We start from the raw sequence: 15,735 nt of genomic DNA on the forward strand, positions 1-15,735 counted from the left end.
AATAATTCTTCAGTAATAAACTTATTTGAAATGGATATTTTTAATTTAATGCTATTTATTCATTTCAGAACATACTCCTAATTACATCAGGAAGGAAATCTCTTACCTGTCCTGAACAGTTAAGAACTGATAATTTTCCAGAATACGTGAAAGTAGTAGAAGGATTTTTCTAAGCAACTGGAGACAAAGCTTTTATTGTTATTTTGTGTTTGGGGATTAACTAATCTATAATTTCCTCTGATTTCTGTGCCATTTAGATTTTCCTTCCAAATCAAAATACTTGAATTGTTCTATCACTTATTTATGTAAAATTCAACAAGTTGGTTAATTCCTCCCATCCTTGGTGGCTTCATTATTAAAATGGGATAAGATTTGGATAACAAGTTTACCAGTTGGATCCCCTCCTTTCTTCTGTATAAGGAACAAGAACTGCTGTAAAAAGAAAATCCAGTTCACTGATCTGCAAACGTTTTAGAGGTCTTCTGTTGTTCACATCAGACCATGTTTTGACCTTTCAATTATAGAACAAGATTAAAAGATTTTTTAAGTACTTTTAAATTAAATCTTTGTATCCTAAATAGATTGACAATTATACTGCTACATATCTGTAATACAGTTTTAGCTGAAGGTTTTCCTTTTACACAAATATGAACAACCATGAACTTCTCTAGAAATGGAATGTATACTACTTAAGTTTTGGAACAATAAGCCTTTCAGTATCCAAATTACTTAACTGTCTTTCCCATTTGACCTTTCAGCACATTGGCAGAATCAAACAAGAAAAATCAAAGAACCTTCACAATCCTAAACTTAAAAGCATCAGGAACAGATTTTATGCAAAATATTTCCCTGAGGCTTAAGGGTGAGATCACATAGTCCTTTGGCTTCTCAAAAACTCTTAATTCTTTGCTTTAACACTTTTCTGATAAAACAGCAGTCAGACTATGAACAGTAATACTCTATAGAGTGATAGATGGAAGTGAGCTTGTCCATTAAACTACAAGATAATGTGCATTTATGAAGTTAATGATAAATGCTCCTTCTCTACATTAATGCATTACTTTATTCACCATAATTATTGATCCCTAAAAGCCATTCTTTGTACTAAAGTGCTTTAACCAAAGTGCCTTAATAGAAAGTTCATTAGTGACCTGTAAAATGACACACATACAAAGGAAAATAGAGAGCTAAATCATATATATACCAAAAACTTGAATATCACATATGCCATTGGAAATCTTTCAATAGAAATCACATAAGAACAAGTAATATAAAGAGAAATCTAAATCTTGTATATGCTGGGCTCTGTCCAAAATGGAATTCAACCAAGATTCCCTACAGGAACATTGCAATGATCAGTCATATAGCAGACATCAGAAAGTAGAAAAACAGTGGTAATATATTAAAACACATTTTCAGTAGACCTAAGACCAAGCTCTTGAAATCTACAAAGAATGAATTTAAGGAGGGAGAGAGAGAATGCATCCCTGCAAAGTATAGCAATTCATTTTCACTTAATAAAGTATAGGACACACTCAAGTATGTATAAATCACTTTTTGTTTGTTCCATTTGTACCATATGTACCTTGATAGGAGTACTTTGGACACTGTTGATGTCAAAGAGAAGAAATATTACAGCAGTTAGACAAAGAAAGGTTATATTCCTTTTCTAAAGGCACCGAATTCACTTCGGCTAATCTATGATCAGGAACAAGTTCCAAATGGCTGTTGGAATTAGAAAAATTAGACATGGTGTAACTAGAAATTTCATGCTCAGAAAATACCTCACGTTGCAAACAGTGTTGGCTTAGTAAACATGAAACAAAAGTGTTTCAAATTCTAGCTGTTCTAAATTTATCATAAGTAATATCTTTTATTAGGTAATATAACAGTAGAGCAAATTCAATCATTTGGTGGGTAAAACTTTACAATCTTATCCTGTAGATAACGTGTACAATCAGCAGACTATGCATTAATTATTTTCTAATAATTAATAATTTATTAGAAACTGTAGCTTAACTGTTTATCCCCATGTTCCTTCTTGCTGTTCTTTTACTATACTTGTGTCTTTTGACTAGGGCATTCCTTGGAGATCTGCTTTAAATCTATTATCAGAAGGATTAGAAGGAAATACATTGTAGAAGACACATGTTGAATAGTGCCATGTGTCTAACAGACAGAGGTCAAATAGATGAGCTCTTTAAAAAGGGCACTTGGAAAAAGTACCTCAACTCTGCTGATTTTTGCTATGTTTACATTCTTACAAATATTTCATAATTGTTTATCCACTTTCAAAAAAGAATGCTTCTGACATCTGATACTATAAAAACTCTAGAGCTCTAATTTGTTTTTTAATTGATTGTTATAAGCCAATAGTTAAGCCGTGATAAACATACCCTGAAATGTTCTTAAGTATATCTAGTATTCCAATTTAAGTTCTTTATTATTTTATGCATTTTAGGAGATGAGAAAAACCATTCTGTCCTAAATTGAAAGCCAATAACTAAAGCTAAAAATCTCAAATCTAACCCAAGCGATCCAGGTTGTGAGAGTACCATAATGATAGAGGAAAAAGAAAGATTCATGTTCAGCCAGTGCTTTTTACAAATGACTAATCTGCATATATCACATTATTCCCAAGACAAAAGTAATTATATTCTTTCTTCCTACTGCTGCATGAAGGCCTCAGGCTGAATGTTCTGTTTTATTTTTCTCCCATTAATATTATCTTTGATGAAAAACTGTAATCTGATCTCTCCAGTGTAAAACTTTTGGCAAATAGGGTATGAAGATATTTGGGGCATGGGGACCAATCACAGTGTGATTGGTCATAGGACTCAAATATTATCTCAGACAACCACATAAAGCATACTTGATTTCACATCTATATCTTCCTTTCTTCATCTGCATTAAAAAAAAAAAGTTCTTTCATACTATAGTTTCCTTATTTTTACAAAGGAATTATGTGTTTTTCCCCTGCAATTCAGTCAGGATACCATGGGAGGAGGAAAAAGAAAACATGTTAATAAGAAGTAGTAATATATATATATTTTTAAATCAAGCTAAAATGCTACTCAGAGGAATTTTATAAGAATCTGCTGCCCTTATGAAGCTTGTGGTACTTACAAAGGAGTGAAGATTCATCATCATCTCTGATTTTAGTACCTCCCTCAATAATTTCATTTTATTATTCTCTTCATCCCTCTTCAAAGCTCTTCAATCATTCCAGTTTTATTTTCAGTGCTTTTCTTCAGTACCAAAATCTTGTTGAAATAAAACCTGACCGTGGAATCATTATAGGATTTGGTGGCAGTGCGATCGTTAAGATTGTGTGAGTATCTCCTTCATCTCTGTTATATATCTTCTCCTAAGGGCATAACATAACACCAATACTATACTTTTTTATGGGAAGAAATTTCTTTCTGTATGTTCTAAAAATCAGGAGCAAGGGAAATCACACAGCACTAAATTCTTCTGAAACTTTAGTTCGAAAATAGCAGATAAAATAAAAGACGACTACAGTGTTGTTAAGGTTAATCATTAACTATACTTACAGATTGTAATTTTTTTCATTTATAGAAGAGATAATAAGTTAACAAAATAACTACTGTGCCCCACAATACGGTACTTAAAGACAATGGAATCAACAGAGCTAGGAAAAAAAAGAACTTAGGGAAAATTTAGGAAACAGAAAAATTTAGGAAAAAAATTTAGGAAACAGAAATAGGAATAGAGGATCTTGAACTTTAGAGTGCATAAGAATCACTTAAGGCGATTGGTAAAAATACAGCTTCCCATATGTCTCCATCAAAGATTCGAATTTAATGCGTTTGGTCAGAATTTGGGGTATCTGCATTTTAGCAAATATTTCCGATGATTCTGATTCAGAGAGTCTGTTTGAGAAATACTTAATGGGCAGAACTCAGGGCCCTTAATTCCAAGTTCAATATTATTTCTGCCATACCACAAGGTCCTTGATTTTTATGGAATTTTTAAATTCCATTTTTAAACAAGGTGTTATAATTTGGAAATATAATTACAAAGTGTCCATTGAGTTTCGACCATGATTTACAGAAATTAGTCATTAGAAACGTCATCCTTTCCTCCTGGGAGTACTCATCTCTACCTATTTAGCTCCACAGTGTTCACTTCGACTATTTCCATATTACTGTGGTTCTGGCTACAGAGAAAGACGACTAAGATTTAATATGTAGTTTCTGGTCAAAGATATAGCTGGGGACTAAAAACATGACCCTTGGGTTGGAACACAATCCCTGTGCAGTGGCGAGATTTACAAGGACACCACCACCTTGAACAAGAACTACCCTGGGATCACATGAGTGACAGCACTTGATTTACCATCATTAAATGTGCTCTGGTAATAAATATATATATATATATATGTATGTATATAATTTTTAAAAGTGCTGCATCTCTCTGAAATTGTAAATTATTCTTAAAATGGCAAATCATTGGAATATTTACCTTACAACAGAAACTTAGAAAATAAAACTGCAACAAAATGGAATCTGAGTTGTACATCAATGTATAACGCAACTTGTCATGAAGAGGAAAGAGCAAATTAATCCCCCCTTTCACCAGCTTTCTATTTTACCTCCTAGAGGCAGAGTCCCCTGCCCATTCTATTTACCTGATCAAGCAGAAAAGTGACTATATCTAAAATTGTGCCTAGTGTAAGAAACATTGTAGAAAGTTTTTTTTTTCTCAGAAAATGAGAGAGTAAACAGAGTTGTTCAATTTAGGATAATTACCCAGCTTTTTGCAATTAAATAACAGAGTTTTCTATTCTTAACTTAATAACCTGGCATGGATTTAAAATGCCACACCACCACAAATAAAAGTTCTTTTTCACAAGAATGAGAGAAGTTTATTCAAAGGAGTTAAAGGATCAGAGTGGAAGGCTTCTTTCTACCACTAAACTTGAACCTCTGAAAGCCTGTACCTTGAATCTCTGCTTCACCTATAGATAATACATGGAATCACCTAAGAGTTTAATAAAATTGGATTATAAAAGTATTTTGCAAACCAGCAAGTCACGTTTTCAGTCCCACCTATATTTGATTTTCTAATTAGGAAATCCTTTCAGTTTTTTTAAAGTTTCTAACATAATTATGAGGATTTATTAAATTTTTTAAAATTACAGCTTACTCCATTAAGTACAGGCATACCTTAGAGATATTGCAGGTTCAGTTCCAGACCACCACAATAAAGCGAATATCGCAATAAAGCAAGTCGCACAAGTTTTTTAGTTTCCCAGTACATATAAAACTTATGTTTACACTATATTGCAGTCTATTAAGTGTGCAATAGCATTATGTCTGAAAAACCAATACGCATACCTTGATTAAAAAATACTTTCACACTAAAAAATGCTAACCATCATCAGATCCTTCAGCAAGCCATAATCGTTTTGCTGGTGGAGGGCTTGAAAGATTGCGAGAAATACCAAAATGTGACCCAGAGAAAGAAGTGAGCAAATGCTGTTGGAAAAATGGCGACAATAGACCTGCTCCACACAGCGTTGCCACAAACCTTCAGTTTGTAAAAAATACAACTCCTTGAAGCATAATAAAAGGACGCACAATAAAACAAGGTATGCTTGAACACTGAAACATGCACATGGGATCCTGCCATCGGTGCTCTTGTGGCCTTATAGTAACAAAAACACAGCGAAACACCCTGGGAGGATTTCAAAAGAGGAGCACCTCAATTTGGTTATCTATTTTTTGAGAAGTACTCTTGAACACGAAAGCTGCTGAGTGTTAATTGACACCTTCAACTTGAATTAAAGAGTCTCTACAAATTTCATTTTTTGGAAAATGTCATGTTGTACTCCTCACATCATTTTATTCAGTTTTCCTCATTTCCAAAGGAATACAGTAAGATCACATGGACAGATTTGCTCCCATCAAGGACAATACAAATGAAACACCAATGACCTGAACCGTGTCTCCTTAACGCAACTTTAGTTCAGAAGATGAGGTTATAGATTTCCAAAATTCAGGCTTATATTTCCTTGTTTTTCTACTTTCTTCTTAAATCTTTCCCCATGCATGAAGTAAATTCATAGACTTTTCATTGAAAATGATGCTATTCATTTTAATAAGTGGAAAATACAGCTATTAATAGCTATATTTATCAATTAACTTTCCAACAAAAATGCTAATAAATCTCCATTCCATGCCTACCAGCAGAGAGAAGCGGGAGTAGAAAGTCTAATTATAGAAAATAGCAGGTTCTTAATGCCATCTGGGTAGTGTGCAGAGGAAATAATCTGAGTTGGGGGATGGAGAAATCATGGAGGTCTGACTTGATCTAAGAGAGATTCTATGAAGAAGCTGAGAGTTCAACTGACTTTAAAGGATGGGTCCATTTAAAGTGCAGAGGAGGTAAGATCATAATAAGCTGGGAGAGTTGAGCAAAGGTGTGGGAGGAGGGAGCTTTAGAAAGCTTATTTGGGATAGACCAGCATGCCTGGAGCTAAGGGTTGATTGGGAGATATTTTTGTAAAGACAGATTGGACCCATTATGTAGAGGACCATAACTACTCAAACCTGAACTTGAGAATTTTTAAAATAAAACTCAAACTAAGATTAGCAAACCTTCAACTTTTCAAAAGCTGTAATGAGGGACTTCCTGTAGCAACAGTGGTTAAGAATACGCCTGCCAATGCAGGGGATGCGGGTTTCGATTCCTGGTCCAGGAAGATCCCACATGCCACGGAGCAAACTAAGCCCATGTGCCACAACTACCACCGAGCCCGCATACCACAACTACTGAAGCCCGTGCACCTAGAGCCCACGCTCTGCAACAAGAGAAGCCTCCACAATGAGAAGCCCACGCACCGTAACAACGAGTATGCCCCACTCGCCACAACTAGAGAAAGCCTGCCTGCAGCAATGAAGACCCAACACGGCCAAAAATAAATAAATACAATAAATTAATTTATTTTTAAAAAAGCTGTAATAAATAATATGACAAGCTTGAGTTCGCACAAATTTTAACTAGCATGTGAAAATATTAGCAAAATCACAGCTCACACATATATATGTACAGAGTTAAGCAATAATCTGAGGTTCATCAGTGAATGCAAAAAATCTACATCTGAGTTATCTGTTTAGTTATTGAGGTCAAATACTGAACACAAAAACAAACGGCTCAAATTGACTTTTTACAAAAACTTAAATTTAATGAAAAAAAAACCATGGGATATTTTGTCTTTTTCTTGCCAAATGCTTGTTTGATTAGATTTTTCACATTGCAAACAGATGTTTTAAAGTAATTTCAATAAACTTTATCTTAATGACAGAGAAGTCATGACATTTAAATGTCACAAATATTTGCTATAGAAGTCTTTTTTCCCAACACTTAGATCAAAATACTAAAGAGAAATAAACCAAATGTTAATGGTGGGTGTTTCTGAGTGTATAGTAAATGAGTGATATTTCTTCTTTGTTCTTTCCAAATCTCCTATAATAAACATATATTCTTATTGTAGTAAACAGTAAAATGAAACAAATTCCGTTGATAATACTATATTATTTGGAATAATGATAGAAAACTAGAAAAGGCAAAATAATGGCTCAAACCAGATAAATAGTTATGCTCACATGAAATCCCCTCCCCCTCAGGAACCTAGATGTCTTCCACCTCAAGGCTCCAGCATCTCAAAAGTGTGGTCCCCAACCTCTTGGTCCAGTAAAGTTGTAGCTGAGTTTTAGGCAAAAGGATGGAAGCAGACATGAAAAATAAAAAGAGGGCAAAGGGCTTGTGCCAGCTGTCTCTGAAGAAGTATGTTAGTTATCTATTGCACACAACAAGCTACCATGTACTTAGCAACTTAAACAACAGATATTTATTATCTTACAATTTCCATGGTCAGGAATACAGACACAGCTTAGCTAGTTCCCTGGCTTAGGGTTTCACAGTGTTGCTATGAAGATATTGGCCAGGCTGCATTCTCATCTGTGGGCTCAGCTAGGGAAGAAACCACTTGTAAGATGACCCAGGTTGTTAGCAGAATTTGTTTCCTATGCTTGTAGGACTGAGGGTCCAGCTTATTGCTAGCTGTTGCCTGGAGGCTGCCCTCAGCTCCTAGAGGCCATAGTTCCTAGAGGCTGCCCACAGTTCCTAGAGGCCTCCCATGGTTCCTTGAGGACTTGTGAAGTTCTTTAACACATGGACTTCCCCAGTGCGGCCACTTACTTCACCAAGCTGGGACAGAGAGCCTCTAGAGTTAGTCTGCTGGCAAGATGGAGTCCTATGTAATATAACTTAACTGTGGGAGTAACATCCCATCATCTTCACCATATTTTACTGGTTAGAAACAAGTCACTGATCCTACCCACACTCTCCAGGGAGAAGGATTCTAGAACGGCATGAACACCAGAAGACAGAGATAATGAGGGCTTCCCTAGTATCTGTCCACCACAGAAAGTTTCCCAGAAACAATCACATAATCTTTCCTCTTGTATCCCATTGGCTACAGCTGATCCACATCTAGTCGGAAAATGCAGCCTTCTTTTCTGGCTAGCCATATGTCCTGATACAAGTGCTGTTACTGTGGAAGAAGGAGAGATGGAATACTGGGAGGCAACTAGCAGATTGCCTTCCAATCAGAGACCTTCCCATCAGAACTTTTATAGCAATTCGGAGAGCTGAAGAACAGGACAGCATCTGGCATAGATTAGGAGGTGGCCAAATGATGCTCTCTTATTACATCTACTAAACTGACTACTAGCTGTAGTTTGGTTATTAGAAGAATAGAAATTAAATTCCTTTAGAAGAATAAAAATTAAATTCCTTTAAAAGAAGAAAAGTGTTTGAAAAGAATATCATGTTCAATTCACTTGTACACTGAGAGCTAGTCTCAGGTAAATCAATTCGATCTAGTGTTATAACTTTTTTTTTTATTCTTCGAAACATGATCAACCTGGTAACCATTTAAAAATTTTCTGTGTATCTATATAACCCTTTTAAAATTGCATAGCACTTTCTCACATATCTCATTTTATTTTCATTTCTCTCAATGAGTGTCCATTACTCTATTTACCAAGTGAAGTTAAGAGACCAGCCCAAAGTTAAGTAACTGGAAAACAGCACAGCCCAAGCTGAGGCCCAGGTTGTATACCTCTATATAGATTCTACTACACTATAATGTCAAGAAATCAATTTTATTGAAGAACAAAAATTTGAGTATATTACACATTTGAACAAATGCTAGATGTTGTTCAAGCTCCAGAAGTGTGGATATATCCAGATAATTGATGAATTTTTGTTTGGTCTCTCTCTGCTGTGTCTGACATAGCCCCAACCAAAAGGACTGATGAAGAGAAGGAAAGGAGAGGAAGGCAGGTCAAAGGAAGGGACAGTAGATTAGGTTGCTAGAGGATGCTGCACCATTTAAAGAGCTTTAACATTTGAATGTGACTATAAAGAGAATTTTTAAGTATTAAAAAGTATTAGTTACATAGTCAATCCAATCCTCCAGAAAACAATTAAGTGGGGTCAGATGGTTGCAAACACTGAGACTTTTCTAAAACAGGTTCCTGCTAGACTACTGAAATTAAACCCTCACATACACACCCTACCCTTCACCCGCTATTACCCTGGACACTCTCTGGTTGTGGGTTTTTTTTTTTTTCTGCGAAATGAAACAATGAAATCAGCCTAGGTACCATGATTCACTGAAAATCAGTCCCATAGGTAAGCTTCTCTGACCCCTTAAACACCCTCACTCCTCCCCAGACTAGCTCAGCTTGCCTGATACTCATTCTCATCACCCTGTATGTTTTCACTGCGGCACTAAAAATAGTACATGATAATTGTAAGTAATGTTGTACTTAAATTAACTGTCAATTTAGCTGTGTAATGACAATGTGAAAGTCAGGAGGTCAGGGTCTGCTGCAATCTTTCTAACTCACCACTACATTTCTGCAGCACATTATATTATATACATATATCAATACATAGATGCCCCATATATATTTGATGATGGTGTAAATATAACTCATTCAATAATGAAATGAGCCTGAGTTTTGAAATTAAATTTTTGCCAATCATCTTTTTTTCTTTTCTTTTTCTTTCCCCTCTCTCTTACCCACCACATACCCAATCTACCTCAAAGGTCACCATCAGTGTGCTTATTTTGGAACATTACTTCCTAAGACTGATTTTCTTCTTCTACACAATTATAATACATTTTGCTGAGCTTTCATCTACTGATACATTATATAACAGCATACAAAGAGCTCCAACATGTGACAAGTTCTTGTTTTCTGTCTCATTGCCATCCCTGTTGCTATTAATGTGTAGAGGTTCTATCATTACTCTTTGTCAAAATGGTTAATTTCTTAGGTAAAGGAGTTATATAAAACTCACAGAGACAAACATGTATATAAAATAACCAAGACTGACTTCAAGGAATGCTAACACACAGTCTATTATTTATAAAGTAATATAAATTAAGTTGACATGGTTCTCCTGGCTTCATTTTGTTTAAATTCTATCCTATAATGAAAAGTAAGAGTTTTCTATATTGAGTTAAAGTTAAGATTTTTCACAAGAGCCAGAAAGCTGTTGCCCCCAGAATAGTCAGGCTTGGATAAAAAATACTTCTATTACCATCCCAAGCCCTTTAATCCAGTTTAAGATTTTTTCTCTTGCTGTAAATACAAGGCTATGACAAGTTTTAGAACTCTAGAGGGTCTGCACTAACCCTATTCCCTGCCCTGATCAACAAGAGAATTGAGTTCTAAATGTATAATTTATATATAAAACCATAGGCACAAACTGTGAATGGAATCTTTCAAAGATTAATTCTTAAATATAGGTTACATACAGGGCTTAAGGAAAAGAACATTTTAAGATCTGGATTCATTCGTCCAATCAACACTTATTTATCTTTTCCAGAGGGCTGAGCTCTACCTTCCGGAGGGAAAATAAAATGATCATGGATTCCCGAGTAAAATGAGACTTTAGAGAAAAATCTTTGGGTTTAACCAATAGGTTCCAGTAATTTCATTTCGTTTCTGTGTACGTGTTTGACTTCAAGTGTGAGTTTTAAGAAAAATGAATGAGGGCATCTACTGGTTTTTTTTCTCAGAAGGCAGAAGATGCTGAACAACACAAATCTGATGCTAAGTGAGCTGAGTTCCCATCTTCTATTTCTTCTATGACTACTGAGAGTTCTTGCTCATGTCTGAGGGAGAAAAACTAGACACATAAATTCTCCCTATCCCAATTAAATTTTCATCTATTTATACTCACAGTTCTCTAATTCAAATGTTTGGCGGAGAATTCAGTCCAAACGCCTCAAGCCTAAGAATATTGGATATGTCAATCCACAATGTACAGGGCATCTCAATTTTCTCTGCTATTTCTCTTTTTTCTAACAACTTTTTATATCACTATTCCAAAGATACTTTCAGAGGAGCAAAATAAAATTAATTCATACAACTCCTACTTCTTGAATATTTATTATTTTCTTCAACCTCTTGAAATCGAAGGAACAGATATAATGGAGAAACATCATTATAGGTAGGGAAAGTATTCTGGGGTCTTTCTATGAAGGCTGTTTTCACACAGATTGAAAGAGAAATCATCCATTTTACTCTCACAGTGAATCTCTCTTGTACTACATGGCATGAGGCCAAGCTATAAAATGATGTTTTAATGTTGCGAGCTAGATCAAAGAAACACGTTAATGATGTTTGGTCCTGCCTGAATATTGAGATAGCTTTGAAGACTCACACAGTATGTTCTACAATCTGATGATTGCTTGTATTTCCCCATTAAAATGAAGCAAAACAACAGTTATTTCAATACTTTATGCTAAACCTATAGATATGAATATGTTTATACTGCCAAATAGTCATCACCCAAGGCTGGTAATTAACTACATACATTTATGATCAGAACAGAAGAACTTAAACTAGTTGCACATTAGGGAAATAGCTATTTTTGAGGACAAAGCATTTGAAAATTAAACAAAAATGATAGAAAATAATGTGTAGAGGTATTTTTTGGCTAAGAAATAAAAAAACTTTTAATGACAGAATATAATAGGTGATTTCCTTTATCAGGGACAATGTAAAACATTACCAATTATCTAAGAAAATAACTTCTTTCTCTTCTTTAGTTCATTTTAAATGACCACTGTTGTGCAAGGCCCTGTACCTGGGGCAGTGGAAGACACAAAATGAACCAGGGAGGGATACAGCCCTCAAGGAGGTAAGAGTGTAGCATCTGTTACCCTGTTTCCAAATCTTGCTACTTTTTACTATGCCAAAGGCCCTATAGTTTTTAACAAACCATTTCCGTTTCATTGATAGTTTACCTAATTGACTATTAGAAGCAAATTAAAATCGTGACTTTAGGTGGGACCTTCAAGATGGCGGAGGAAGTAACACATGGAAATCACCTTCCTCCCAAAAATACATCAAAATTACATCTACATGTGGAACAACTCCTACAGAATACCTACTGAATGCTGGCAAAGACCTCAGATTTCCTGAAAGTTCAGAGAGTGAAGTAAGAGGTACTAACTGGTATAAACCAAGAAAAATCTATAGGATAGACAGCAAAGGATTGGGCTGTGGCAGACTAGACTGAACAAAAACTGCTGGGATTTCTAAGCTCCAGAGGCAAAAAGCCGTGAGGCTGACAGGATCTTGGTGCTCCCGCCGGGTGTCAGACCTGTGCCTCGGAGGTGGGAGAGCTGAGTTCAGGACATTGGTCCACCAGAGACCTCCTGGTTCCATGCAATATCAAACGGCGAAAGTTCTCCCCGAGATCGCCAACTCAATGCTAAGACCCAGCTCCACTAAACGACCAGCAAGCTACAGTGCTGGACACCCTCTGCCAAACAACTAGCAAGACAGGAACACAGCCCCATCCATTAGCAGAGACGCTGCCTAAAATCATGATAAGTACACAGAAACCTCAAAACACACCACCAGATGCGGTCCTGCCCACCAGAAAGACAAGATCCAGCCTCATCCACCAGAACACAGGCACCACTCCCCTACAGCAGGAAGCCTACACAACCCCCTGAATCAACCTTAGCCACTGGGGGCAGACACCAAAAACAATGGGAACTACGAACATGCAGCCTGCGAAAAGGAGACCCCAGACACAGTAGGTTAAGCAAAATGAGAAGACACAGAAACACACAGCAGATGAAGGAGCAAGGCAAAAAACCCACCAGACCTAACAAATGAAGAGGAAATAGGCAGTCTACCTGAAAAAGAATTCAGACTAATGATAGTAAACATGATCCAAAATCTCAGGAATAGAATGGAGAAGATAAAAGAAACGTTTGACAAGAACCTAGAAGAACTAAAGAGCAAACAAACAATGATGAACAACACAGTAAATGAAATTAAAAATTCTCTAGAAGGGATCAATAGCAGAATAACTGAGGCAGAAGAACGGATAAGTGACCTGGAAGATAAAATAGTGGAAATAACTACTGCAGAGCAGAATAAAGAAAAAGAATGGAAAGAATTGAGGACAGCCTCAGAGACCTCTGGGACAACATTAAATGCACCAACATTCAAATTATAGGGGGTCCCAGAAGAAGAAGAGAAAAACAAAGGGTCTGAGAAAATATTTCAAGGGATTATAGTTGAAAACTTCCCTAATATGGGAAACGAAAAGAGTCAATCAAGTCCAGGAAGTGCAGAGAGTCCCATACAGGATAAATCCAAGGAGAAACACGCCAAGACACATATTAATCAAACTATCAAAAAGTAAATACAGGGCTTCCCTGGTGGCGCAGTGGTTGAGGGTCTGCCTGCCAATGCAGGGGAGGAAACGGGTTCAGGCCCTGGTCTGGGAGGATCCCACATGCCGCGGAGCGACTAGGCCCGTGGGCCACAGCTGCTGACCCGGCGCGTCTGGAGCCTGTGCTCCGCAGCGGGAGGAGGCCGCGATGGGTGAGAGGCCCGCGCACCGCGATGAGGAGTGGCCCCTACTTGCCGCAACTGGGGAGGGCCCTCGCACAGAAGCGAAGACCCAACATAGCCAAAAAAATTAAAAAATATAAATAAATAAATTAATTTTTTAAAAAAAGTTCATTTAAAAAAATACATATAAATTAATTAATTAATTTTTTAAAAAGTTCATTTAAAAAAAAAAAACTAAATACAAAGAAAAACTATTAAAAGCAGCAAGGGAAAAACAACAAATAACATACAAGGGAATCCCCATAAGGTTAACAGCTCATTTTTCAGCAGAAACTCTGCAAGCCAGAAGGGAGTGGTAGGACATATTTAAAGTGATGAAAGGGAAAAACCTACAACCAAGATTACTCTACCCAGCAAGGACCTCATTCACATTCAATGGAGAAATTAAAACCTTACAGACAAGCAAAAGCTAAGAGAATTCAGCACCACCAAACCAGCTTTACAACAACTGCTAAAGGAACTTCTCTAGGGAGGAAACACAAGAGAAGGAAAAGACCTACAATAACAAACCCAAAACAGTTAAGAAAATGGTAACAGGAACATACATATCGATAACTACCTTAAATGTAAATGGATTAAATGCTGCAACCAAAAGACATAGACTGGCTGAATGGATACAAAAATAAGACCCGTATATATGCTGTCTATCAGAGACCCACTTCAGACCTACAGACACATACAGACTGAAAGTGAGGGGATGGAAAAAGATATTCATGCAAAGGGAAATCAAAAGAAAGCTGGAGTAGCAATTCTCATATGAGACAAAATACACTTTAAAATAAAGATTATTACAAGAGACAAAGACGGATACCACATAATGATCAAGGGATGAATCCAAGAAGAAGACATAACAATTGTAAATATTTATACACCCAACATAGGAGCACCTCAGTACATAAGGCAAATGCTAACAGCCATAAAAGGGGAAATCGACAGTAACACAATCATAGTAGGGGACTTTGAAATGAAAATGAAAATAAATACGGAAACACAAGCTTCAAATGATACATTAAACAAGATGGACTTAATTGATATATACAGGACATTCCATCCAAAAAGAACAGAATACACTTTCTTTTCAAGGGCTCATGGAACATTCTCCAGGACAGATCATATCTTGGGTCACAAACCAAGCCTTGGTAAATTTAAGAAAATTCAAATCGTATCAAGTATCTTTTCTGACCACAATGCTATGAGACTAAATAAAAATTACAGGGAAAAAATCTGTAAAAAATACAAACACATGGAGGCTAAACAATACACTACTAACATAACCAGAGATCACTGAAGAATCAAAGAATACCTAGAAACAATGACATGAAAATACGACAACCCAAAATCTATGGGATGCAGCAAAAGCAGTTCTAAAAGGGAAGTTTATAGCAATACAATCCTACCTCAAGAAACAAGAAACATCTCAAATAAACAACCTACCTTAAACACCGAAGCAATTAGAGAAGAAGAACAAAAAACCCCAAGTTCGTAGAAGGAAAAAAAATCATAAAGATCAGATCAGAAATAAATGAAAAGAAATGAAGGAAACAATAGCAAAGATCAATACAACTATAAGCTGGTTCTTTTGGGAAGACAGACAAAATTGGATAAGCCATTAGCCAGACTCATCAAGAAAAAAAGAGAGAAGACTCAAATCAATAGAATTAGAAATGAAAAAGGAGAAGTAACAACTGAAACTGCAGAAATACAAAGGATCATGAGAGATTACTACAAGCAACTATATGCCAATAAA

The sequence above is a fragment of the Balaenoptera musculus genome, chromosome 5 (assembly GCF_009873245.2).
Source record: "Balaenoptera musculus isolate JJ_BM4_2016_0621 chromosome 5, mBalMus1.pri.v3, whole genome shotgun sequence".
Lineage (NCBI taxonomy): Eukaryota > Metazoa > Chordata > Mammalia > Artiodactyla > Balaenopteridae > Balaenoptera > Balaenoptera musculus.